This window comes from Cetorhinus maximus, chromosome 18, assembly GCF_964194155.1.
Source record: "Cetorhinus maximus chromosome 18, sCetMax3.hap1.1, whole genome shotgun sequence".
Classification (NCBI taxonomy): Eukaryota; Metazoa; Chordata; class Chondrichthyes; order Lamniformes; family Cetorhinidae; genus Cetorhinus; species Cetorhinus maximus.
This window is the reverse complement of record NC_135896.1, coordinates 95,136,450-95,161,792: the sequence shown is the minus strand read 5'-3', so window position 1 is coordinate 95,161,792 and position 25,343 is coordinate 95,136,450. Positions and strand designations below refer to the sequence as shown.

Sequence of the window (25,343 nt, the reverse complement as noted above, 5' to 3'; positions counted from 1 at the left end):
AAACAAATTTTCCCTCCGAGTCTGCCTGCTGTGCTCCCGGATGGACATGCTTATTGTTTCCACCTAGCAGCACAAATCTAAACCTCTGATTTATTTGGTCTGCAATTTAATCATAATTAAATTGAAACTTGGTTTTGTTTTACAAAGCTAAAACTGACTTCACCAACATATTTAATCTGAATGCTGCAAATAAAGGTGCAATAATTATCTTGTTTCTAGATCTTCTCCTAGGTTTAGACTCTGATTTATGCATTTTCAGTTGTGGTTAAAGCAGTCACAACAGTCTTGTCTATGAATGTTTGAGAAAAGAAAATAGCCGATTCTTATTGTCGTGTCAGACAGGGTTACATTTTTACTGCATTTTTAGGTGATATATAGCATACCATCCTCCCAGTAGGCTCATTTGGTTTCTAACTTTTCACGCATGATTTTGCAGTACCACCTAAGGTCAGACAAAATAGACCAAAACTTTTCTAAATAGCAGAAATGAAAATGGCTGAAACATAGCTACATGTGTTGGGATCATTAAATGGTGGGTAAATATAATTTAAATTCTTGTTATAGGTGTAATCAACCACTGTGGATCGATATTAGTGACACCGAGTCAGCATCCACACATTTGCATGGGAAGCTTAATTGTGTATGAAATAATTTAGTTTGGATTTGGGCACATAAGCAGGAGAGTAAAACGGAGCAAGACTGAAGGTATTTTTGTAAATTTTCATTCAAGTTTTGCAATTGAAATCACGTTGCGCAGCCTTAAAAATGAATTCAGTAGTAAACCGGTACTAAATTTGCTGGTTTATTTTAACAAAGATGTTAACATATTTATTTGAAGATGTTAATGTATCCGTTCCTAATATTGCAGTATGATTTCAATGTCATTGAATCCTGATATCATTAGGAGTTTTTAAGTCTGATAGTGTGTTAGAACTGAGATTGATCGGATCGTTAAGACAGATTTGAATGTTTGTATCTTCACTGATATCAGTAGTGTTTCCAATTCCCTTGTAATTCCAGTATTCACATTTAGACAAAACTATCTTTAAAAAAGTATGTCAAGCAGAATAAATTCCATGTTAACTGCAAATGTTTTAAAACCTTTTTCAGCAGGCAGCCTGATGGCAAGAATTTCTTTAACTGCACTTAACCAGTGTGCAATTTGGACCAAGCTTACAACCGGATGCCATTTTTATTTCCTATTGCAAGTCTAACCTATGTCTTCTGATAATGCAGCCAAATGTAATCCTCAGGAAGAAATGGGTAAAACAAAATGTGTCTTAACCATTTCACACAGCACATCTATATGTCTTACTGCTAAATAAGAGATGACTTTGTACAATATATCTTTGCAATTAATTTATCCCTTCTGACACTCAACCTTTTCAGAGGATTTATTCGTAGAAATGCATGTTAACTTTTCAAAGAACAAAACAAATAGCTTGACTTTTTTTTACAACCATCCAAATTCAAATGTATCCTTAGGGAAACAATGGTAGATAATGTTTTTTTATTACTTACACACCTGATGATAATTTACTGAAGAACTTTCAATAAAGAGGGTATTATCTTGTTATAAAAAATTGTGATTGATTTTTGCACAATAAAGCCTGCACATTAAAACATTAAAGAGGAAGATGAATTGAGAATAATTGTCATACATAACAATCATTGAACTTCAAAGTAATTTGTTACACCAGTATCGCAGTACAAATCCAAGCATGCTTCATTTTACAAAATGCTGCCAATGCTTTTAAAAAGTAAAGGGTGCAAACCTAGAAATAGTGATTTTATTATGCAGATTTTAAGGAGGAAAGAAAGAAAGAGGTCAAGAGTGCTGCAGTTTTGAGGTCCTCGAATAGAAGGATTTAGAATAGGAGATACTGTGATGAACTTTGATTTCAACAAAATAAGGAGCAACTATGTGTGGACTGGAATATTTGTAATTTAGGAGAACAAGATAGAAAGGATCAGTGAAACACTAACCATAGTGGTATCAGTAACTAAAATGGCAACTACCACTCCTGCCTATTTCAGAAATGCACAGGACATTTGCTAAGAACAAGCAACTGAACATATTTTACACTATTAAAAGGCACCTAATGTTCACAAATGTTACTAATGTTCACAAATAAATAGGGAAATGACTTTGTTTGAGATGAAGTAAAACACTTTTTTTTAAGAATGCGGGCAAGAGAGTGAACTCACAGATAGTTCCTATCAAGACCATTTTCAAAGTGACCCAGGGTTTTAATGGGAGTAGTCACTTGCCAAGCTTGATGAAACCTTATGATCATAAATTAGTTTTCATTTAGTTTTCACAGTTGGTTGCATAGACATCTTGTAGCATAAATTCATGCTTCAGTGTTATAGTTATGGATAACTATAGATTGAGGCAGGATAAATAAGTACTTTTACACTTTCAAACTTTCATAAGTGACATGTGATTCTGATATTCTGATGATGTATGAGCTTGGTTCTACAGGTAGCACTTTACCTGAGTCGAGCTAATAGAAGTTCCAGCATCAAACCAGAGTCTAGGATAACACACTAACACAGTACCTGAGGGCTGCATTGTCAGAGGTGCTATCTTCAAATGGCACATTAAACTGAGGTTCCTGCCTTGTATGGCATTCATCTTTTGAGAAACAAGAAGCTCTTCGCATTATCTTGGCCAACTTATAGCACCACCAAGTAAAACACATTAACTGATCATTCATCTCACTAATGTGCAGGGGGACATTGCTAATGCAAAATGCCTTTGTCTGCACAAAAGTTGCACTTCAAAAATAATTATTTGTAGGAACACCTTTGAGATCTTTTGATGTGATACCAAATATATAAGTGTTCTTTTTATGCCCCATACTTAATACAATTGGCTTTATCACCACTTAATTGGTCCACTGCAACTTTTCTAAAACTAGGCAGCGTAACTCCAGGGATCTGTAAACCATAGCGGAGAATGTGCTGTCTACAGACTTCTGCTCACAAAACAAAGGCTACAATTCTTGGCATTTTTTTCCCCTTAATTATTGGGTCTAAAGACATCTCCATGAGCCCACAATACAGGAATTGTGCTTCGTTGAGAATGAGAAACTAGTTAAGCTGCATAGTGCATCTGTATTCTGGTCCACCCACAAACCAAGTGCTGCATTTTTGGAAGAGCAAAACAGAAGACAGAGCCACATGGTTGAATTCCTTTGCTGTTATGCTGTCGGCTCTGCGGTTTTCTGCAAAGTGCGAACATTGCTTCACGAAGAAGCTTTATGAATATAAATTAGAGGGCCTGCCTACAAACATGTGCATGAGGCCACTCTTGACCTAACTTAAGTTTGGCAGATTTCTTATTGCCAGTGCACACTGCAGAACATAAGGAAATGCTTTCAAATAATCACTTAGTAAACAACTGTTTTGGGAATAATTGACCCAGCTCTTATGGAATGAAAAACTTGCCTGAAGGGTGTTGCTGTCTAGATCTATTAATATCCTAGAGGGAGTGAACCTTTAGCTTAGTGGTATAGTTTTCTCTTTTGTGCTAGAGCTCTGGCTCTAAATTCTGAATGATGTCCTGCAGAATATTCGAGTCCAGGAGGTGCGGGTGGCTCCATTTTTGTTGGAATCCATAAAACCTTCCTGCTGTCTAGGACTAACTACTGTACTGTTTCCTCCAAACCCCATATTGAAAGCATGTGGGCCATTGTTGGCCATCACTACCATCCCCCATCATTTTCGTTGCTATTTTTCTCCCGCACCCACAATCACAGCCTCAAGCATTTTCAATCACTGCTGTCCACTGCCCTCCTGGCCACAGCTACCATCTCAACCTAATTGTTTTCTTTCACAGTCCCCTTTAACCACAAAGCAGAGGGCTGCTGCTGGTATGTCATCTTCAATTCGTCTTCACTGACAAGCTGCCTGGGGTCACCTATTAACTCTCTAAGAAGGTTAGAGGTACATGTCACTAAATCCAAGTCCAAATCATTCACATGTACCAAGAACAGCAGTCGCTGCCAACCACTACTCCGCACTGAGCCCAGGCTCCTGCTTGACTGTCTTCTGTCCTTCAACTAATTTTCCATCCATACTGCTTTATGTCTTCTTATAGCATCTGTGTGAATTTTTCGAACAAGTTTCTTGTGAGCCATTTATCAAATGCCTTCTGAAAATCCATATACATCTACTGCATTTCCTTTATCTAACCAGTAAATCATTTCCTTAGAGGAAAATTTTTAAAATCATCAAGTATGACTTGCTTGTAACAAATTTGTGCTGGCTGACCTTGATTAAATCATTCACTCCTAAATGATCACTAATTTTATCTCCCATTTATTGAATGCTGCACATATTGTATTTAACAATTATAAAACTACATTCTTTGCAAGCATCCCTTGCAAACTTTCAAAAATAAATTAAAGTTGGTTATCTCTAAAGGGAACTGAAAATTCACATTTTTATTTTCAACAAATATATCAACTAAGTAAGTCAGAAATAAGTACTGACAGGTGACAAAGTTTAACTTTTGTTGATCAAAGAGGAAAGTTAATCTGGACATTGTTCAGGATCTTGTACTGAACCATTACATTTATTAATAGAACCTTAAATAAATTCACTGATGACACGAAAATGAAAGTAAATGACTTGTATTTATATAGCACCTCACATAACATCAGGATATTTTCAACCAATGAAGTATTATTACGTATGTAGGAAGTGCGGCAACCAATTTGCACGTAGCAAGCTCCCACAAACAGCTATGTGATAATGAGCAGATAATCTGTTTTTTTTTAAGTGATGCTGTTTGAGGAACAAATATTGGCCAAAACTCCTCCAGAGGTTACTCATTACTGCACTGAGGTGTCAGACTGCATGATGTGCTTGGGTCTCTGGAGCTAGACTTGAACTCATGACCTTCTGACTTAGAGAAGTAAGTGCTACCACTGAGCTAAGATTGCAATCAAAATTTAAACACCAACACGCTTTCTAAAGCAGTGAAGTAGAAATCCAGCCAAAGAGAACTAAGTTGTTGCCTGATCTGGTTCCGCTGCCAGAGTGTAAGAAACAAATGAGAGCCATTCTGTCCATCAAGTTCACACTCTCTCCACAAAACATGTACAATATAGCCATCTATTTCTTCTCGTTATTAAAAACTGCTACATATGTCCACTTACCTCTGAAGGTATTGAGCTAGAATTTGCTCTCAAAGAAATGGTGAGGCTAATAGCACCTCTACTATTTATGTGTAAATTGTACAGCTATTTCAGAAAAGGAATAAATGCACGGTTAAACATGAATATCCAAACGTAACAGTACATGTTGCATCACTCTACTGCAACTCGCTGTCGGGCTCATGCCCAATATTCATTGAGTGGTGTGAAACTGCTGTATTTGTGCAGTCATTACGAATTAAACCCGCCACCAGAAGTTAAGTCAAGTCTAAGCACCCTTTTAATAATATGTTAAATGTTAACTACTACCAATCTCTGGCACTGAAAATGAACTATTACAAGTGTGAGGTCTCATTCCTTTAGGTATTAATTATTGTTAGAAATTTTTAAAATGTCAAATTTAAAATTAAACCTTATATACTTTTCCTTCCAGTCTCTTTATTCACTTTCTCTTAATCTAATCTTTCTTTCCCTCATTTTATTTCTCTTTCTGCACCTGATTTGACATTGAATTTACCCATTCGAATTCAAACTTCCTTCTCAGTCCTTAATTTGCGCTGTTTATTTCACAATCCTTCAATTTGAGTGATTGAGGAGCTACTTAGTTGCTTGCCATGTTCATGCAGATCCCAGGTGTCCTTTCTCCCTCTCTACGATGTAATTAGCTCACTGGTCATGCGTCTACCTCAGCTGGAATGGGAATCAAACCTGTGCTGTTGGCATTATTCTGAACCACACACTAGCCATGCAGCCAACTGAATTAGTGGCCCTAAAAAGCCACTAGATGCAACCTAATAAAGTAGTTTATGCATATGATTAGTCTGTATTACAACATACATAGAGTCCAAGATTTCAGTATTAACCAGACCCATTACATTTTATGCTCTCACGCGGATGTTGTAGACTCCCTTCCAATATCTGCATACTAATAAATGGAACCTCCATCGTGCATGTGCAAACAAACTGAAAACAGCTTTCAAACTTATTGAACAGAGCCAGACACAACAAAAAGGCTAACAGCATATAGTGGTAAAACTATAAATAGTGGAATCTGCATTTTTTTTATATAAAAGTGAAACTCAAAGGCTTGGATTTGGTGGTGGTAAAGGTAGTTGAAACTGTTAACTTTTATCATCATTACTCCAGTGAAATTGTGCATGCACAGTTAAACACAGAAATCTAGAAGATGCAATCAATGATTCTCTGCTTCTCCAGAGAGTACATTGTGAGGCACACCCAGACTGCAATCAATGGAAATCAACTGAGTGGACAAGGATTGCCATTCTTAAGGCAGAATCATCTCAGATTTGCACTAAGTGCAGTAGTGGGTGTGAAAAAAGACATTTTACCCATGTCATGAAGCTATGAATGTATATAATATTATTGGAAAATGATTTTCTTTTAAAATAGAGGTTTAGTCTGTGAGTGTATCTTAATTGGATTAAAGCCCAGCTAGTCTGGGTGCTTTGATGTGTACTAGTTTTGAGATGTAAGAGAGATAGAGTGCATTTGCATTTTTTGAATGGACCATTCAAGAAGGCGAGTGAAATCTGGCACCTAGCTAGCAGAGACCAAGCAATATGTTTATATTACTAATAAAATTGGTACTATGAAAGAGGTTTTATTGTTAGAAGAGGCTGGTGATACAATGAGAATTTATATTCAATGAGCTGTGCTAGGTATAAGGAAAGCAGTTTTGTGTGTGCGGAGCAGAGGCAATGTAAGATCAAAGCAGCTGTAAGCCTACAACTGTCTTCACAGGAACCAAAGTGAAAGGAACCTCATTTTGAATTCATAAGGTGAAAATGCTTTGCCTGGTATCTGGTTAAGTCTATGGGTTGCTGTTGCCTTAATGGAGATTAATCTGGGAATTTGTTAAAAGTCATGATAGTAGTAATTTGTAGCCAAGTGTATGTGTTTAATGTGTTGTAACTTAATAAAATGTTTCATTTAGTTTAATATAAACACCTCTCGAGAAATGATGGTCTGATTCCTGAGCTTAGAGTTGCATCTCAAACATACCACTTAAAATATAGGTTATGACAGTTGTTTAAAGTCTCCCTCTGGGATTTTTAAATAACTCAGTTTTACCAAAAGGCTGTCTCATAACAACCCACCAGCCGCAATGGCGGGTTTTCGCGCCATATCTTCCCCTTCCCACCTCATAAATTATGCAGTCATGGGAAACGCACCAGGTCGCTGGCAGCAGGCCTCCAATTGGCCTGCCATGCCGGTACCTCACTGCTTCCTCACGCTGGGTGCTATATTTAAAATGCAACCGCACGCACACTTCTCAATGCTTGCAGCCAAGGACTGCTTCGCTGAAAACATGACCCTAAAAGACAGGACGATTGCAACCCCCAGTTCAGTGATGCATCCCTGGGACACCTGAGAGGCGTGGAGACCCGCCGCAAAGTGCTTGACCCCCACTCCGGCCACAGGAGGCCTATCAGTCTCACCACTCCGGCTTGGGAGGCGGTGGCAGGGGTGGCCAGTGCCAACGCTGCACACAAGAGGCCAGCCATCCGGTGCAGAAAGGATGAATGCTCTCATCCGTGCCACCGGGGTAAGTCAACCATCTCATCAATCTCAACTCACACACTCACAATCCCATTGCACATTCACTGGCATCTCACTCACTGCCAGCTCAAGAGACATCATCACTGTCTCAGACACACCCTCACATCTCCATGCGGCCTCATCTCCTCTGGAGATTGCCCCCTCATCCCATCCGTGGCTGCACTCAGCACACATGCACGCCTGGCATCCTTCACATCTGGCCAACATGCACCTTGCTCACACTCTCTCCATCTGTGTTTATGCAGGGCAAGTACATGCACAATCAGCAGGAGAGGTCCTGGACCGGGGGTGGAGTGTTGGACATCAAGGTGCTTATTCCATTCAAGAGTCAAGCATTGGAGTTGGCCGGAGAAGATGTCGACCGTTCCTGCAGCAATGGTGAGGTCAGCGGCGAACACCCGCATGAGGATTCTGCACCACGTGATCCCTCTCTCAACACTACTCTGAGTCCACTGTTCTGTGTTCAGCATGGCTGCCAAACATAAACAATCTCCACTTTCTGTCCTAGGCACATCTGATACATCGCCCTCAGGCAACTGTGACCCCGGCCCCAGCGCCAAGGGAACCTCGGATGAGGGCCCTGAAGGCAGCACCATTGAAGACCCATCACGGCATTCAACCACACCTTCCAACAGTGCAGAGACACACACCTCGGTGGGACCTAGATGTAGAGTAGCCTGGGGATCATAATCTGGTGAGCACAGCACACAATCTGTTCCACAGCAGCTGGAGGCAGGGACATCCTTCATCACTGGCACTCAGAGGACTGCTGGAGGCAAGGAATCTGCTGAGTCTGAGTCAGATGATGAGCCCCTGGACTTGGTCCTAAATCAGTTGGTGGAGCTGTAAAGACAATCACAGGAACATCAGGAAGGGATGTCTGGTGCACTCCTCAGATTGCAAGGGGCGATGGAGGGGTCCGTCCGCCTTCAGTCTGAGGTGATAGCGCCGGCATACCAAGGTCAACACTGGCAGGATGGCGGCTGCCATGGAAACCTTGGTCCAGGACATCGGTCTGCACTGCTGCGCGAACTGAACTCCATCACTGGCACCAATAGTTGGCCTCCAACAGTGTTAACGCGAAAGGGGTGCAGGGCAGCTCGATCTCACTCCAGCTTCCCTTCTCTTCAAGGAGTCAGCCAGGCACTCATAGGGAGAAGGATCAGCAGATGAATACCCAGGGGCCATCCACCCAGGTGAGTCTGGGAATGTCCAGCTGATCCAAATCCCCTCTTCCTGTGACCTCAGCAGCGCCAGCTCCACAGGCCGAAAAGGATGTAGTTGGCCCACAGCAGGACACTAAAAGCAGGCTGGGACCCTCCAGGTCTTGGCCCTCCAGAGAACGCCCGCCAAGGTCATAACAGAAAGGGCGTAGCAATAAGCAGGCCACCTCCACCTCCGCTGTGGATGTCGGGGGAGCACCAAGACAGGGTTAGGAAGGTTAAGAAGCTGTTGTTGCACAGCCTGGGCACAGGTGTTAAACAATTGGACATAATGTTCGCTATTGTAAATAAGCTCCCAAGAATGTCTCCTTGCCTATGGTTCCTTGTTCTGATGAGCAGTGTTCCTGTCACTCAGATGTGAAACCTTAATTCCTGCACAAGATAAAGGCAGGTGTCTCAGTCCAGGGCCTCTTCCCTGTGTGTAACCTTCAGATCAAAGTGATGGTCCGGCTTCACACTCACTGGACACATTACTGATGCCTGCACCGCGATGGTGCTTGTCATTGCTGCCAGAACATCGTGGGCAGGCATCACAGAGTTCTGTCATTCTCTCTGTGTGCTCTCAGTACCTTTGAGGTGGGGCTGGCCCCCCATCTGTTCAGCATCTGTGCTCCAGCTCCTGAAGGGAACATGTGCTGAAGGCTGACAAAGGTTCAGGTGCATTTAAAGTTTCACGGCTGCATGTCCATGATATGACCCAAATCACAGAGCGCAAGCGAGCTTCCGTCAGCCAGACAAGAGTTGGATATTCACAGGGGCTATGTGAAGATCTATGGAGTGTCCTCACTGCATGATATTATCATCCGCCTGGAATCTAGCGACTTTTAGGGCCTCCGCTGTGTCTCCATGACATAAGCCTGAGCATGTTTGACTCCTGTGCTGCCATCAGCCACGCAGGAGTCAAACGTTCACAGGCACAGGGTGAGGATGTCAGGACTGTCCTCACTGCATCTAGTCAACATCCTCCATGAAATTTGTGGCTTTGAGGGCCTCCTGAGCACACCTGCTGAGTCTGGCAAGTGCGATGGCCTCATCACCAGCATCCTCACCTTTGAGGACCTCATCACGGTCATCCCCTTCATTGTCCTCCTCATCGGAGCAGACGTGCAGCTCTTCCATTTCCTCCTCAGCCAGGTCCTCCCCCCATTGAAGTGTCAGGTTGTGTAGCGCTCAGCAAGCTACAATGATGCACAACCTCAGTGGACTGTATTGCAGTTCTCCACCGTACTTGTCGAGGCACCAGGACCTCATTTTCAAGATACCTATTGTTTGTTCCACCAAATTCTGGGTCGCAGCATGAGCCTCGTTATGCAGTCGCTCTGCTGCAGTCTGACGCCGCTGCACAAGCGTCATCAGCCACGCCCTTTGTGGGTAGCCCTTGTCCCAAAGAAGCCAACCCTGCAGCTTTTCTGGACTGTGGACCCTGTCAGGGATATGAGACCTACTGAGGATGTAGGAGTTGTGTACCCTCCCTGGGGATCATGTGCAGACCTGTAGGATGCGTTTGTGATGGTCACACACCAGCTGTACATTGAGCTAGTGGAAACCCTTGCAGTTGATGTAGTTGACTGCTTGCTGCCACGGAGATCTAAGCGCCACATGAATGCAGTCGATGGCAGCCTGCATCTGTGGAAAGCCAGAGATCTGCGCAAATCCCAGCGCTATTGCATCCTGGCTTTCCTGATCCCGGGCAAAATGTACAAAGTTCTGTGCCTTCGCGAAGATGGCATCTGTGACCTCTTGGATACACTTGTGCGTGGAGGTTTGCGAGATCCTGCACAGGTCACCTGTGGAGCCCTGGAGGGAGCCACTGGCGTAAAAATTGAGCGCCGGATCCCTGTAGCGCCAAATCCTGCAGCGCCAAATCCTGCAGCAGGTGGCATATGTGACCAAACAGTTCCCTAGACATGCACAGTCTTTGGAAACACTGGTTCTCAGTCATCTGCAGGAATGACAAGCGCCATCTATAGACCCTGGGTCTATCGAGGCATCTATGAGAAACGGCTCCCTGTGGATCTTCAGCTGCGTGCGCAGCAGGCCCTGCCGCCCCTTCATCTTGAGGTAGGTGCTCCTCCCTTTGCCGAGCCAGATGCCTCCATCACACTCTTCTTATTCTTCTCTGCTCCCTGTAAGCCATGAGGCATAGCGCTAAATCACCAGGCTCCATGGCCCTGATGTTCTCCTCCTGCAGGATCAAAGGGAGAGATGTGTGGGTTAGCATAGGTGTCCTCAGAATAACTCTTGGTTAAGTCTGAAGGCCCCTTCACACGTGCAGGAGAGCGCTGGCCACCACTTGGATGGCCAATGTGTAGAGTGCTCATGGCTCTCCGAAACCCCACTCCGCTCCGCCTGACCGATTGGTGGCAGCTTCGGTCACTGGACTGCATGCTGTGCTCTCAGCTCAGGCGCAGGCATCTCCTAACCCGCACTGCAAGGCTGCGCTGTTAGCTTGAACCATGAAGGATACTGGTCCAAACGTTAAAAAAGACATTGCAAGGGGCTGTGAACACCTCCACCAGTGACTGCACCATGGCCACCTTTTGTAAGGGGATTCTACAACTTGCCTAGTCGGCAGTCGGCTAATTGTTCTGCTGCCCCCAAAAACACACATTAATTTGCAGTCTGCACCTGAGGTTTGAAAAGTTCTGGAGCATTTGGTGGCACTTTCATGCTTTTGCATTGCTTGAGTGGGCAGAAAAGTTTCAGAGGCCTGACTCCCAGCAATGGCAATGGAGCTGCAGCTGAACCACTTCAGCTGTGGAAGAATGCTCACTTTTGACAAGCTTTTCCAAATGTGTGGCCACTTCCCTCACCGCCCCCACACTCCCCCGACACCCACAACTCCAACCCCCTGGACATGCACTTCTGTACATCCTATAGTCTGTGCTGCCTTGCCCCTGGCACCCCTGCACCACCCACCCCCCCGCCCACCACCACCCAACCAGGCCCTCATCCACACTGGAACCCTTGCCCCTGCATCACACTGAGACCCAGCTGGGAAAAAACAACTTGCCTGTCGACATGCAAGTCATTGGGGTATGGAAGTACTACTGTGGAACATTTATCCTGGCATCTTTAGTGTTGAATGAATCTACCTTAGGCCCAAACTCAAAAGAACATCCACTAATATATGAATTATTCAACGTCCCACACCATTCATCTGGTTCAATAATGTGCTTCAGGAAAGGAAATCTGCCGTCTTTACCCAGTTTTGCCTACATGTTATCCAGACCTACAGCAACGTGGTTGACTCTTAACTGCTCTGTGAAATGGCCTAGCAAGCCAGTTGCGTCAAACCATTACAGAAAAGTCAAAAAAAGAATAAAACCATTCGGACAACCTAGAATCAAACTAGACACCGGGGCAACAATGGCACACCCAGCCCTGTCAATCCTGCAAAGTTCTCTTTACTAACATCTGGGGGCTTGTACCAAAATATGAAGAGCTGTCTCAGAGACTAGTCAAGAAAGAGCCTGACATAGTCATAATCACCGAATCATACCTTACAGCTAATGCCCCAGACACCTCAAGCATCATTCCTGGCTATGTCCTATCGCATTGGCAGGAAAGACCCATCAGAGGTGGCAGTACAGTGGTATACAGTCATGAAGGAGTTGCTCTGGGAGTCCTCAACATTGACTCCAGATCCCATGAAATCTCATGGAATCAGGTCAAACATGGTAAAGGAAATCTCTGCTGATTACCTCCTAAGCACCTCCCTCAGCTGATGAATCAGTGCTCCTCAATGTTGAGCACCATTCAGTAGAAGCACTGAGATTAGCTAGGGCACAGAATATACTCTGGGCAGAGGACTTCAATGCCCATCACCAAGGGCTGTGCGTATCAGAGAGCAGATGAGGTCTCAGTTCAACGTCTCACCTGAAAGACAGCACCTCTGACAGTGCAGTCCTCCCTCAGTACCACACTGAATTCTCTGGAGTGGGACTTGAACTCATAACCTTCTGACTGCAGTAAGAATGCTACCACTGAGCCAACATTGACAGCCCTGTGCATGCAAATAGAGCTGGAAAAGAAGTAACTTAAAAGTCATGTGAATAAGGTCATAAGTGGCACACATTACTTGATGGAGTGAAATGAGTTACACACAAGGGACCATGACTCAAGGATATATATCCATCTATCAATATCCAGAGTTGGAAAGGGTCATGGGACTTGTCACAACTAGCCACTAAAGGTTTGAATTCAATTTGAGGCAGCTATAAGAAAGGAACATAGATTCTTGGAAGTATTGGTAAGCCAATAAAATACATCATTAAGAGCACCATGCATGTCCTATAAATGGTTCTGACTCATTTGCACTTGAAGTATCATGCTCCCAAAAGTATGGTGGCGAGGCTCTACAAATGATACCTAGATGCTCTTAGCCACAAGGATTGGCTTGGGAAATTAGGCTACTTTGGAGAAATGGAGGCTATAGTCAGATAAGACTGAATTTATTTTAGTTATAAAAAGATTGATGTCATGGATTTTCACAAGACATTCAAAATAAATCGTGATCTATGCCTCTAAACAAGCTGTAGGCATGATGTTAAGTTCTGAGTACATAACACTTCATTATAAAGAGATTTCACAAGTTCCTGAGTGAAGAGAATAATACAACATATGGAGTATGTGGATTAGTTAAGGTTGCCCAGTGATGTGTCACTGGTAATGCTGGTCTCTTGGAGAGTGTTTGATTGCCTTACAGAGTCTGGAAGGAATTTCTCAGTTTCTCTTGAAATTGGTTACAGGTTTTCTCCTCTGTGTTTTTACCTCTCCAAGGAGTTAGCATTGCTACCAGTTGGTGCATAATGTCCATTGGATAGGGAAAGCCTGTCTTTCCTCGCTCTCTTCATATATTCAATGTCGAGAATTGAAATATGTCATATCTATGTCTATGCATGTTCCAATTTTGGACTTCTGACATTCAAGACAACTGTGTGGAGCTGCTGCATAGTTCTAATTGGCCTCTGTTCAACAGACTAATAAATCTCTCAGCGGTTAAGCAATCACACACTGAAGCACATTTCGCCCTGAGTAAAATGAAAGAAATAATACTTTGTTAAAACATCAATGGTTTCTTATGGCAGTGCAGAAAAATAATTGTATTAAATATTGCATAGAGAAAATGCATCCCCTATATTTTCCCTGAAATTATCCTCTTCGAATCACTGAATTTTTTTTTCATAAAACACAAAAGCAGCACAACAAGAGCTATTTGGCTGTCCTATGAATTGCATAGGATAGAGCTGTCTTCAACAATTTCAGCATTGCAACTTATGGCACTGCAATTGCTTTGGCTGGGTGACAACATTCCACCACTCCCTTTCAATCTCAGCTGCACCAATTGACTTTGCCTTCATCCCCTTTTACAAACAAAATGCTCATATTGTAATTATACAAATTAACACAATCTACTCATCCTGCAGCATTTGAACCATTTCGTGAGGCAAGTGTGTAACATCCAAAGTGGATGATTTTCTGCCCTATGCACTAATTATGAACACTGCGAAATATGCCCTGAAGCTCCTGGAATTTATGGCTTTCTCAAACGGGCAAAAAATGAAAAAAAATCTTTCTAGAGTTAAGACTATGGAGTCAAGTAAAGAACAGCAAAGATATTGGTTTTGGACTAACAATTATGCACATCAGGAATAAATATACATAGTTCACAAAAAATTGTCCCACGTTTGAAACATAATTTACTCTAAACTTCCACATCTCTTCATGCTAACAAAATTATATATGCATTGCAAACTACCAGTCAACCTCCATAAATCAAAAGGTTTATGAAGTTGGGCTCGCCATTCCTAAAATAACACATCAACAGAATATTAAAGTGTGCACTATTGCTTTCTAATACATAACGTACGTGCTATTTCCAGATATATGATGCAAACTTTTTTATTGCGTCACTTCAATTTGATTCAGGTCAAAAGCATGCAAATTTATTTTGGACCCAAGTAGGAGAGTTGTCACACAGATTAATCAAGCAACACTCCCTAGTTCTACCCACAGATCCATTTCCCAGAGTCTTTCATTTTCCATCCTGTCCCACCAGCAATATAGACTAGCTAAGGTCAGGGTGCAGTTACATACAGGCGGGTGGGAGCAACCCTGGGCGTCTTCAATGTTGATTCTGGATTCCATGAAGTCTCATGGCTACAGATGAAATAAGATCAAGGAACCTCATGCTCATCACCACCTACCACATTCTCCCACCAACTGACAATTCGGCACTCTTCCATATTGAACATCTCTCGAACAAAGATCTGAGGGAAGCAAGGGTATTCTGGATGGGGTGCTTCAATGTTCACCATCAAGCTGGCGCAGTAGCCCCACCACCGACTGAGAGCCGAGTCATGTCAGAGTGGAGTTCCTGAAGTGGTGAAAAAACCAACATGAGGAAGTAACCTTCTTAATCTCATCCCAACCGACCTTTCAGACCTATGATAGAATTGGTAGATGTGACCACAGCTCAGCTCTTGTGAAGATAAAGTCTCCTCTCCAACATGAAAGAACCCTCCATTGCGCACTACAGTAGCACCACCAAGCTAAGTGAGATGGGGTGAGAACTCAACTAGCAGCCCAAAACTGGACATACGCCAGATGCTGTGATGGCCCTGAAAGAATGGCTCATCTCCTGACCCCTTAAAGCCTCTCCAACATCTACAAGGATCAGGGGTAAATGAAATATCCAACATTCACCTGGATGAGTACAACTACAAAAAGATTCAAGAACCTTGACAACATCCAGGACAGAGCAGCTCGGTTACTGATGTCCCTCACACTGACAGAACATTCATTGCTGTCTCACTATGGCTGCAGTATGTACGCTCTGCAGGGTGCACTGCAGTTACTTACTTAGGTTACTTTGACAGCATCTCCCTCCCCAGTGACATTTACCATCAAAGACAAGAACAGCTGTGTTATGGTAACACCATCATCTCCAAGTTCTTCCCTGAGTCACACATCACACAGCTTTGGGTATATATTGGAGTTCCTCATTATCCTGCAATCTCCATCTAACCTCATTGTGGGAACACCATCATCACAAATAGCTCAGGACCACAGCCCTTCTCAGAGTAAACAAGGATGGGAATAAATGCAGCCTTGCCAGTGTACCCCCACATCTTAAGAGTGAACAACTGAAAAAACAGAACAAAAATAAAGCATATTGAACTGCAGCTAGACTTTCACACTACTCCATTAACTTCTGAAAACTGTAATTTAAAAGTCAAATGTGCTCATATTACTTAAAATAAACAGGAATAAAAATTTGCTCTGGAGGCTTCTGTTACTTCAATTATGGTACATTTTTAATGTTTAACCTTTGAGCTCCATAAAGGTAGGTATGTTATTATTATTCCACAGCATAGAAAATTATATCCTACAATTTGTGAGTTCCGATAAAGAAAAGGAAAAGCAATGTTTCAAAGTTTTTGGCTTTCTTCATCCTTAGAAATATTTAGAAAACAGTCCTGCAAAATAGAATAAAAATCTTGTAAAGGACCGTCAAATTCACAAAGGGTTAAAAGATGATGATTTAAAAAACACTCATACTCGGGCCAATGACAGGCTGTCAGCAGACTGGCAGATGAATTCAATCCACCCACAGAGTTTGTAACTATACTTAAAGGGTAGGGATGTCTACATGATGTCCGTACATAAGCTTCTGCCATGGAAAAATGTGGCTCAACTGCCAGAATAATTATTAAAGACCTTACCAAAATAAAATGAACCGACTGTTGAATATCAACTTTCATATTTTTTCAGGAACTAAGACTAAAACATAGGCTAAAACTGTCAACAACAAAATGATTTTACAGCACAGTTGCCCAGCATAGGGCTGGATTTTACATTCCCAGTTGGTGGGTTTGAGTGTGGGGGAGGGGGCACGTAAAATCCAGTGGGTGACCTTCCCACCACCTACCCGACCGCTGCCACCTGTTTGAAATTTTACAGAGTGGTGTAGGCGTCAGGCAGCCTGCCCGGCACTGGGTCTATTGAGTCTCTTATGTGGCCACTCAAGGGTCTCATCCCACCCCCACCAATATTTTACCTGTGGAGGGGAGGCCCAAACCATGCAGGAAGCTCGGCAGCTTCAGACAGATGTCAGGCAAGGGTTGGGGGGGGGATCCTCCTTTGTGTGCCCCCAGGCTCATCAGAGGCACCGCTCCCCACACACAAGGTCAACTACCCCTTTAACCTTCCCCCTTGGCCTCTTGAACCCAACCCCTCACTGCTACCCAAGAAACCAAAACTTACCTGGGCTCTTCAGCATGGTGGAACTACTTGTAGCCCCAGCAGAGGATACCACTCCCAGCCAAACCAATTCAACAGCAGCTCTCTAAGGCGGGACTTCCTCCAGAGAAAGGGGCAGAAAGCTCACCTTAAAGTAATTAGCACCATCCCAGCATTAAATTTCTGTTTGGTAGTTGTCAGGGTCATGGGCGGGTTCCCCCTCTGGCTTTTTAGACAGTGGGGGTAGGGACCACGGTACCCCATAAAATCCAGCCCATAGAGTCATTAGGGCACAAGAGGAGCCATTCAGCCCATTAAGTATGTTCTTTGTAGAGCAATCCAGTCTGTCTCATTTCTCCACTCTATCTCCATAGCCCGACAAATTTATTTCCCTCAAATGCAATCCAATTTCCTTGGTATCTGCATGGGCCCCTGTTATGCCTATCTCTTTCTGGGGTATGTGGGACATTCCTTGTTCCAACTCTACTCAGGCCCCCTCCCACAACTCTTTTTTGGTACATCGATGACTGTTTCGGTGCCACTTCATGCTTTCATCTGGACCTGAAAAAATTTATCAATTTCTACCCCTCCATCACTTTCATGTGGTCCATCTCCGACACTTCCCTTCCCTCCCTTGACCTCTCTGTCTCCATTTCTGGTGATAGACAGTCCACCAATATTCATTACAAGCCCACCGACTCCCACAGCTACCTCGGCTACAGCTTCTCACACCCTGCTTCCTGTAAGGACTCTGTCCCATTTTCTTAGCTCCTTCACCTCCATCGCATCTATTCCGATGATGCCATTTTCCAAAACGGCGCTTCTGGCATGTCTTCCTTAACCAAGGTTTGCCACCCACTGTGGTTGACAGGGCCCTCAACTGTATCCGATACATCTCCCACTCCTCTGTCCTCAAACCTCCTTCTCCATCCCAGAACCATGATAGGATCCCCCTTGTCCTCACTTTTCACCCCACCAGCCTCCGCATTCACCCCCCTGTTGTCATTCCATAGGGACCGTTCCCTCTGGCACACCCTGGTCCACTCCTCCATCATCCGCAACACCTCATGCCCCTCCCATGGCACCTTCCCATGCAATCACAGAAGGTGCAACAACTGCCCCTTTACCTCCTCCCTCCTCACCGTCCAAAGGCCCAAACACTCCTTTCAGGTGAAGCAGCACTTAACTCACACTCCCTTCAATTTGGTCTACTGTATTCGCTGCTCCCAATGTGGTCTCCTCTGCATTGGAGAGTTCAAACGCAGACTGTGTGATCGCTTTACAGAACACCTTCGGTCTTCTGAAAGCATGACCCAGACCTTCCTGTCGCTTGCCATTTCAACACACCATCCTGCTCTCATGCCTACATGTCCGTCCTTGCCTTGCTGCAATATTGCAGTGAAGCTCAACACAAACTGGAGGAGCAGCACCTCATCTTCATAGGCACTTTACAGCCTTCCGGACTTAACATTGAGTTCAACAACTTCAGGTCATGAAATCTCTCCTCTATCTTCACCCCATTTTTACCCCCTTTTTTCAATATTCATTTTTTTTAATCCGCTTATTTTTATTTTTATTTATTTTCATTTTTATTCATTGTTTTATCCCCACCTTTTATCCTATTTTCAATCTTTTTTCCCCACCACCATCTCCTCCCCCACAAGGGCTGTCTGTCACTTGTTCATGTTGTTCTTTTCAGAGAGCTTGCCCTTGTCCTGCTATTATCACATTCTGCTTATTACCTTAATGCCACTATCAGCACCTCTTTTAGCCCTTACCACTACCATTATCCTTTGTCCTTTTGTTCATGACATCTTTGTCAATCTCTCCTTTGCCCCCGCCTATCACTGACCTTCTATCCAGCTTTACCTGCTCCACCCCCCTTAAACAGTATAAATTTCATCACATTTTTACTTCTCTTTAGCTCTGAAGAAGTGTCATACGGACTTGAAGCGTTAACTCTGTTTTTCTCTCCACAGATGCTGTTAGATCCGCTGGGTTTTTCCAGCATTTTCTGTTTTTGTTCCTCCCTTTACCATCCTTTTACTATTTATATGCCTATAGATTACTTTGGGATTCCCTTTTGTAGGAGCTAGCCGTCTTATTTCCTACTCCCTTTGCTTCTCTTATTTGCTTTTTCATGTACCCTCAGCCTTCTATACTCTGAACCTTCTTTATTCAACATGAATCAGCACTCCCATGACAGGAAGAGGAAAAAAATTGAAGGGCCAAACTCTGGCTTTCAACCAGCAGTTCTGTAATTCATTCCTTAATGATGTGTGTGGGGCAGAAAGAGAAGCCATTGCATAAGTAAGAGTGGAACTAAGCGAGGGCAGCCTCACTCAGCTGGGAAACAGGAGGTGTGTTGAAGGGGAAGGAGGAGATATGGTTGACCATCTCAGAGGACGTTAAGGAGAGTTTGAAGAGGGAATATACACCATGGTCACACTTCAGAGGGCATCATTTGTGATTTTGGTTACTTTATGGCCATTTCTTTAAGTGCAGACCTAGTGCTTCTACTGAGAAATGTTGTAGTTAAGCCTATATTGATTGATGTGGATATCCCACTTCATTATACAGCCTAATCACATTCCCTTTATTTAAAGACTTACATGGGTGTAATATGTAATGATCTAGCAGGAGATATACATAAGCAAATTTCTCACTGAACAAGGCTAAATGAACAATGAAGGCTGGCACATCCAAGTGTGACTTGGAAAATTCATTATAATTGCTAAACTGCTCAGAAGTTTTCATCACCAGTTTGGTTAGCTGCTCTGTAAGGATACAGACCCATGTACTAACCAATCTGTTGTCCGTATATGGTACTTGAAAAATCCAAATCTCAGATTTTCCACTGGGCCAGGTCAATCATTAAACAAAAAACTGGTAGCAGCTCCGGCAACTTTGGTATTGGCACGTCTAAATAAGCTGATATGGCTGCTTTTATCTGAGACTTTCTGGAATATTCTTTCAAAGGTAATAACAAGCAATATAAAAGGAAACCCTGGGGTGTAATTGCTGCAGTGTGCTTGTTCTCATCAGGAGACCTCCAGTGTTCAGTCACACAATATGCAAGTACAACACAGAACAGGCATTGTTTTCAGGAGCATCATCTAAAACAGGTTTCATTTAAATATGCATTAGAGGATGGGAATAATTCTGCACCACATTTGCTCATGTTCAGGCATACAGAACGTCAATTCCAATGGGCTGCTAGGAAATTAGCTGTTGAAGGAGCCAATTTAAAGGGCCAGATAGTTTTTTAAAAATGAAATGCAATAAGATTAAAGCTAAGTTTGATGGCTTTTTTTGTTTTTCCTTTGTTGGCAATCAGGCTGTAGTGAGCATTCAATCTCCCTCCATACCCTCCGACCCACAAACATCATTACAGAATAATGTGTTTCCCAAAGGGAATAATTGACTCAAGTGTTTAGAAGAAGAGAATGAGAACTTATGGAGTGACGCCAGGCAGGCCAAGCTCTGTGCAAGCCGGTGGTACTGCCACACCTGCTTCCATTGAAAGAGAATTTGTTTGGTGGACCTGTACAAACGGAAGCAGCTCTTACCAAAGGAAGCTGGGACCAAGGATTCAATGTCTAGCTAATTGTACTGTTCCATACTTCCCTGAAAGCACCTTAGCCACAGTATGTCATGCTTTCAGGGACACTATGCAAAAAAGACATAATAAAAGGGTGGCCAACAACAACAGTATCAGTACCTTCTTGTACATCTGTATCTTCGCCTAATTTCAATAAGTATAACCCTGGTAGTAAAGGTCTTTTCAAACAGCTGGTTTTTCATTTTTATCTGTTTTGATACTTGCAGAATATTCTTCCTTCAACACAGTTACATTATGTGATAGCATGCCAAGTATTTTGTCTGTTTTCAACTAAGATTTTGTCTTTGGCATCACTAACCAGCCCTACTTTTAGTGGTTTTGTTGGCGTAGTTAGGAATGTTTTTGTCTGTTCATAGAATTGTAACTGAATTGTCAGTCCTGTGCAAGGTAGTGCAGAATTAGCCATGGATTTCCAGTGTTCTTCAACAGATTGTTAGCACAGCCTTTTCAGGCATTCCATTTGCCTGAGGCAACAGTAGAATCCATATTCTTCAGCAAACTTCTTGAATTGCTTAATGCCAAACTGGTGTCTATTATCTAACATGGCCTCATCTTAAAATTATGCTAATACTACGTCTAACCATTTGTGGTCTGCATTGTGTTATGGTGGATGTATTCTTTTGCACGTTTCAATGTGGACAATTTTAAAAAGTCAGGTTTGTAAGCCACCATTAGGTAGTTCTCCGCAACTAACTTGAGATGGATCCACTCCATACTTTTGTTAAAGCTTCAGAGATTTTAATTGTCTCTTCAGGTTTGACTGACAACTGTATGCCAATTATTCTTTTATGAGTACATAAAGAGTGAAAAGGTAGTCATAAGAAGGACAGGGTCGATTTGGGACAAACAGAAGGTCTTCTTATGGAGAGAGAGGGAATGGCTGAGGTACTAAATAAATACTGTGCATCTGTCTTCATTTAAGAAGGGGGTGTTGCCAACATGGCAGAAAAGGAGGAGCAGTAGCAATATTGGATAGGATAAAATGGATGTGTTTCAAAGGTTTGCAATCCTCAAAATAGAAAAGTCACCTGGCCTGGATGGGATATATCCTAGTTACTGAGGGAAGGGTGGATATTTCTGAGGCTTTGGCCATTATCTTCAAATCCCCCTTGGATATCAGGGTTGTGCCATCGATTGCAGGAATACAAATGTTACACCACTCTTTTAAAAAAGGAGAGAGGAATAAAACAGCAACTTTAGGTCAATCAGCGTAACGTCGGTAGTGGTGAAACTTTTGGAGACAGTGATCCGGACAAAATTAATTGGTATTTGGAAAATCAAGGACTAATAAATGAAAGTTAGCATAGATTTGTTAAAGACACATGGTGTTTGACTAACTTGGTTGAGTTCTTTGATGAAGTAATGGAGTAGGTTTATGAGGGTAACTAATTCGAAGAGAAATTGGATAAATACATGAAGGAAAATAGTTACAGGGCTATGGGACAAGAACAGGGGAATGGGGAATGAGATTAATTGGACAGCTCTATCATTCTACGATTCTATGTATAGCCTGTGGAAAATATTGCATCATTGCCTTGCACGAGGTTTACATCTACATTCAAGGAAGGCATTTTCCAGCTCTTTCTTTATGATGTTCTCATCCTAGTATTCTATTGACTAGGGGCCCCTAATCATCTCCCCTTGACATTCAATGGTATTAAATCCCAAAGTCTTCCACCATCAACATCATGGGGGGTCACCATTGCTCAAAACTCGACTGGACAAGCACATACTGTAAATGTCACACCTCCTAGAGCTGATCAGAGGCTAAATATTCTATGGTATCTCACTCTCCACTTGCCTGGCTGAATGCAGCTACAACAACACTCAAGATCTCGACACCACCCAGAACAATGCAGTCTGCTTGATTGGCACCTTACCCACTAGCCTAAATATCTGCCCACTCCAACAACTGCCAACAATTTGTCACAGCTTTTTTAGCAGCACCTTCCAATAATGGAAATGTGAAGAATGAGGACAGTAGGTAACCTAAACACTATTAGCTCCAAGTCACACACTATTGTGACTTGGACATATATGCAATTCCTTCATTGCTGGGTCAAGATCCTGTCATGTCCTACTGTTATGATCCCAGTTGATGTTAATGCTGGACAAGTCAGATCCGTGAGTGAAATCTGGCTTGATAGATCCTAACATTTTTTTAGAAATGGTGGAGGAAAGTTACTGAACAAATTTGCAGAAGTCTGCTGATGGACTTTTAACACAAAGAATAAAATATTTATTAAATAAGAAAAATGAACTATCATACACCAGACGAAAAGGTTGGAAAGATATCAATACTAACACAAGAAAATGATTCAAATTCACACCATTCCATTATCCCAGCAATATATTTACAGACACATAAACCGGTGAAGGATTACCACTAGCTTGGCACAAAAGCTTCTAGCTTGGGACTGGCACAATAGCAAATGGTTTTCTTCAGGTGAATTCCTGAGCATTCACTCAATGCTTCTCACACAACTCGTATCTCTCTCCGAGACACCCAAAAACTGCACTCTAAACTCACTGTTTCTTCAATTGCAGAGAAAACAAACAAGTTCCCTAAACTCAGTCTTTCAGTAGCACCTCTGTTAAACTGATCACTTTACTATGGGCAGAATTTTCCCGTTGTCTTGCGGGGGCAGGCCCTGCAACTCCACGTGTAAAAAGACGTGCAGTGACGTCGGCAAGCGTCCCGACGTCACCACGCGCCATCACGATATTTGGCTGGGCGGGCGCGCAATGATGTCCGTCGCATGCCCGCCATTAATTAACGGGCCACTTAAGGGTCTTAAGTGTTCGATCAATGCCGGCTTTTTGGTGCCCATGCAATCTTCGAGTCGGCGCATGGGCGCTTCAGGAAGGCAGGTAGGACACATTTGTATTAACCTCATCCATGGGCGAGTTAAGAGGGCTCACTGGGGTCATGAAGGTGCACAGTCAAGTATTTATTTTTGAAAGTTTTACAAACTTGCCTGTGTGATTTGCAATGCTTCAGAATGCATACCAGCTGCTTTCTCTGGACTCTTAACCTTCAGATCAGCACTCTGCAGTGAGGAATCCTTTCTGGGCCTGCAGGTTTCAGGAAGCCTTCCCTTAGCCTGGGAATGGGAGCTGATCTCTCCACTGGAGGCAGCTCCTCTGAGGAGGAAGGGAGGGCTAGAAGGGGGAGGAGGCCAGGAATGTACATTCAACCTCCAGGGGAGCCACCTTTGGGAGGACAGGTGCAGGCACAAGGGGCGCACGGCAAACAGGAAGTCCAAGGTGGAAGGGGCCACAGAAGACGCCACTATCCTGCTGCCGGGGTATATAGACGGCGAAGCAGCTACCTCAATATGTCTGAGGTGCAGTGCCGAAGGAGGCTCCATCTCTCAAGGAAGACAGTCAGCTATATCTGTCAGATGATTGAGCCTGAGATCTCTCCTAACTGTGTGGGTGGACACCCCATGCCAGTGGCTCTAAAGGCCACAGCTGCCCTCAACTTCTATGCCTCTGGCTCCTTCCAGGGCTCGGTGGGTGATCTTTGCGATGTCTCCAATCAGCTGTTCACACTTGTGTCAAGCAGGTTACAGACGCTCTGTTCAGGCTTGCATTGACCTTCATCCACTACTGTTGGAACCAGGCAAGCCAGACAGAGCGAACCAGAGGCTTCACGGCCATTGCTGGCTTCCACCGCATCCAGGGTGCTATAGACTGTACACATGTGGCCATCAAGGTACCAGCAGGTGAGCCCGGTGCCTTCGTCAACAGGAAGGGCTTCCACTCCATGAACGTGCAGATAGTGTGTAATCACAGGATGGTGATTCTACAAGTCTGTGCAAGGTACCCAGGCAGCTCCCACGACACCTACATCCTCAGACACTCTCAGGTGCCGGGGCTCTTCAATGCTCCAGCCCGGCTGGATGGATAACTGCTGGGTGACAAGGGCTATCCCCTCAGAAGGTGGCTCATGACGCCTCTCCGCCATCCAAGAACTGAAGCTGAGCAGCGGTGCAGTAGGAGCCTCGCGTCCACAAGGGCTGTGGCGGAGAGAACCATTGGTCTTCTCAAGAAGCGCTTCTGATGCTTGGACCACTCAGGGGGCGCACTCCAGTACCCCCCAGATCGTGCCTGCACGCTGCACTCTCCACAATCTTGCACTGGAAAGGGGGGACACCGTGGACGATGAAGACGTCGATGCAGTGGCTGTGGCTGCACACGATGAGTCCAGCAGTGAGTCCGAGGATGAGCACACACAGGGAAATGCTGAGGGGGTAGACACTGACCCAGGCATACTCCAGGGAGGCAGGGACACCCGGGAGGCTTTAATCCAATGAACTTTCAGCTAGCACACCACAGATGGATCACCAGGACAAGCCAGGGCTGTTGGCTCGACACTCGACACTTAAGTGCAAAATCTGCCAGTTAGCAACAGTAACTAAGGGCATTGTTAATAAAGCTGAACATCTAAAAAAGCACTTATTACAGTTTTGGAAACCAAACACATGCAGAAGAAAAGAGGCACCC

General features: G+C 43.6%; 1 protein-coding gene and 1 long non-coding RNA gene across 3 annotated transcripts in view; one reads left to right on the top strand and one right to left on the bottom strand.

Annotated features, from left to right (window-relative positions):
* fsip1 (fibrous sheath interacting protein 1) overlaps positions 1 to 25,343 on the bottom strand; it is a 395,544-nt gene that overhangs the window by 178,564 nt on the left and 191,637 nt on the right. The gene's annotated exons all lie outside the window — the stretch shown is intronic.
* On the top strand, positions 602 to 7,074 carry LOC144693517 (uncharacterized). 2 transcript variants are annotated; one of them, XR_013579556.1, is made up of 3 exons: positions 602 to 705; positions 1,111 to 1,263; positions 6,381 to 7,074. It is a non-coding gene; the product is annotated as an uncharacterized LOC144693517 (long non-coding RNA). The 2 variants fall into 2 exon arrangements; XR_013579557.1 differs by having other exon boundaries at positions 6,312 to 7,074.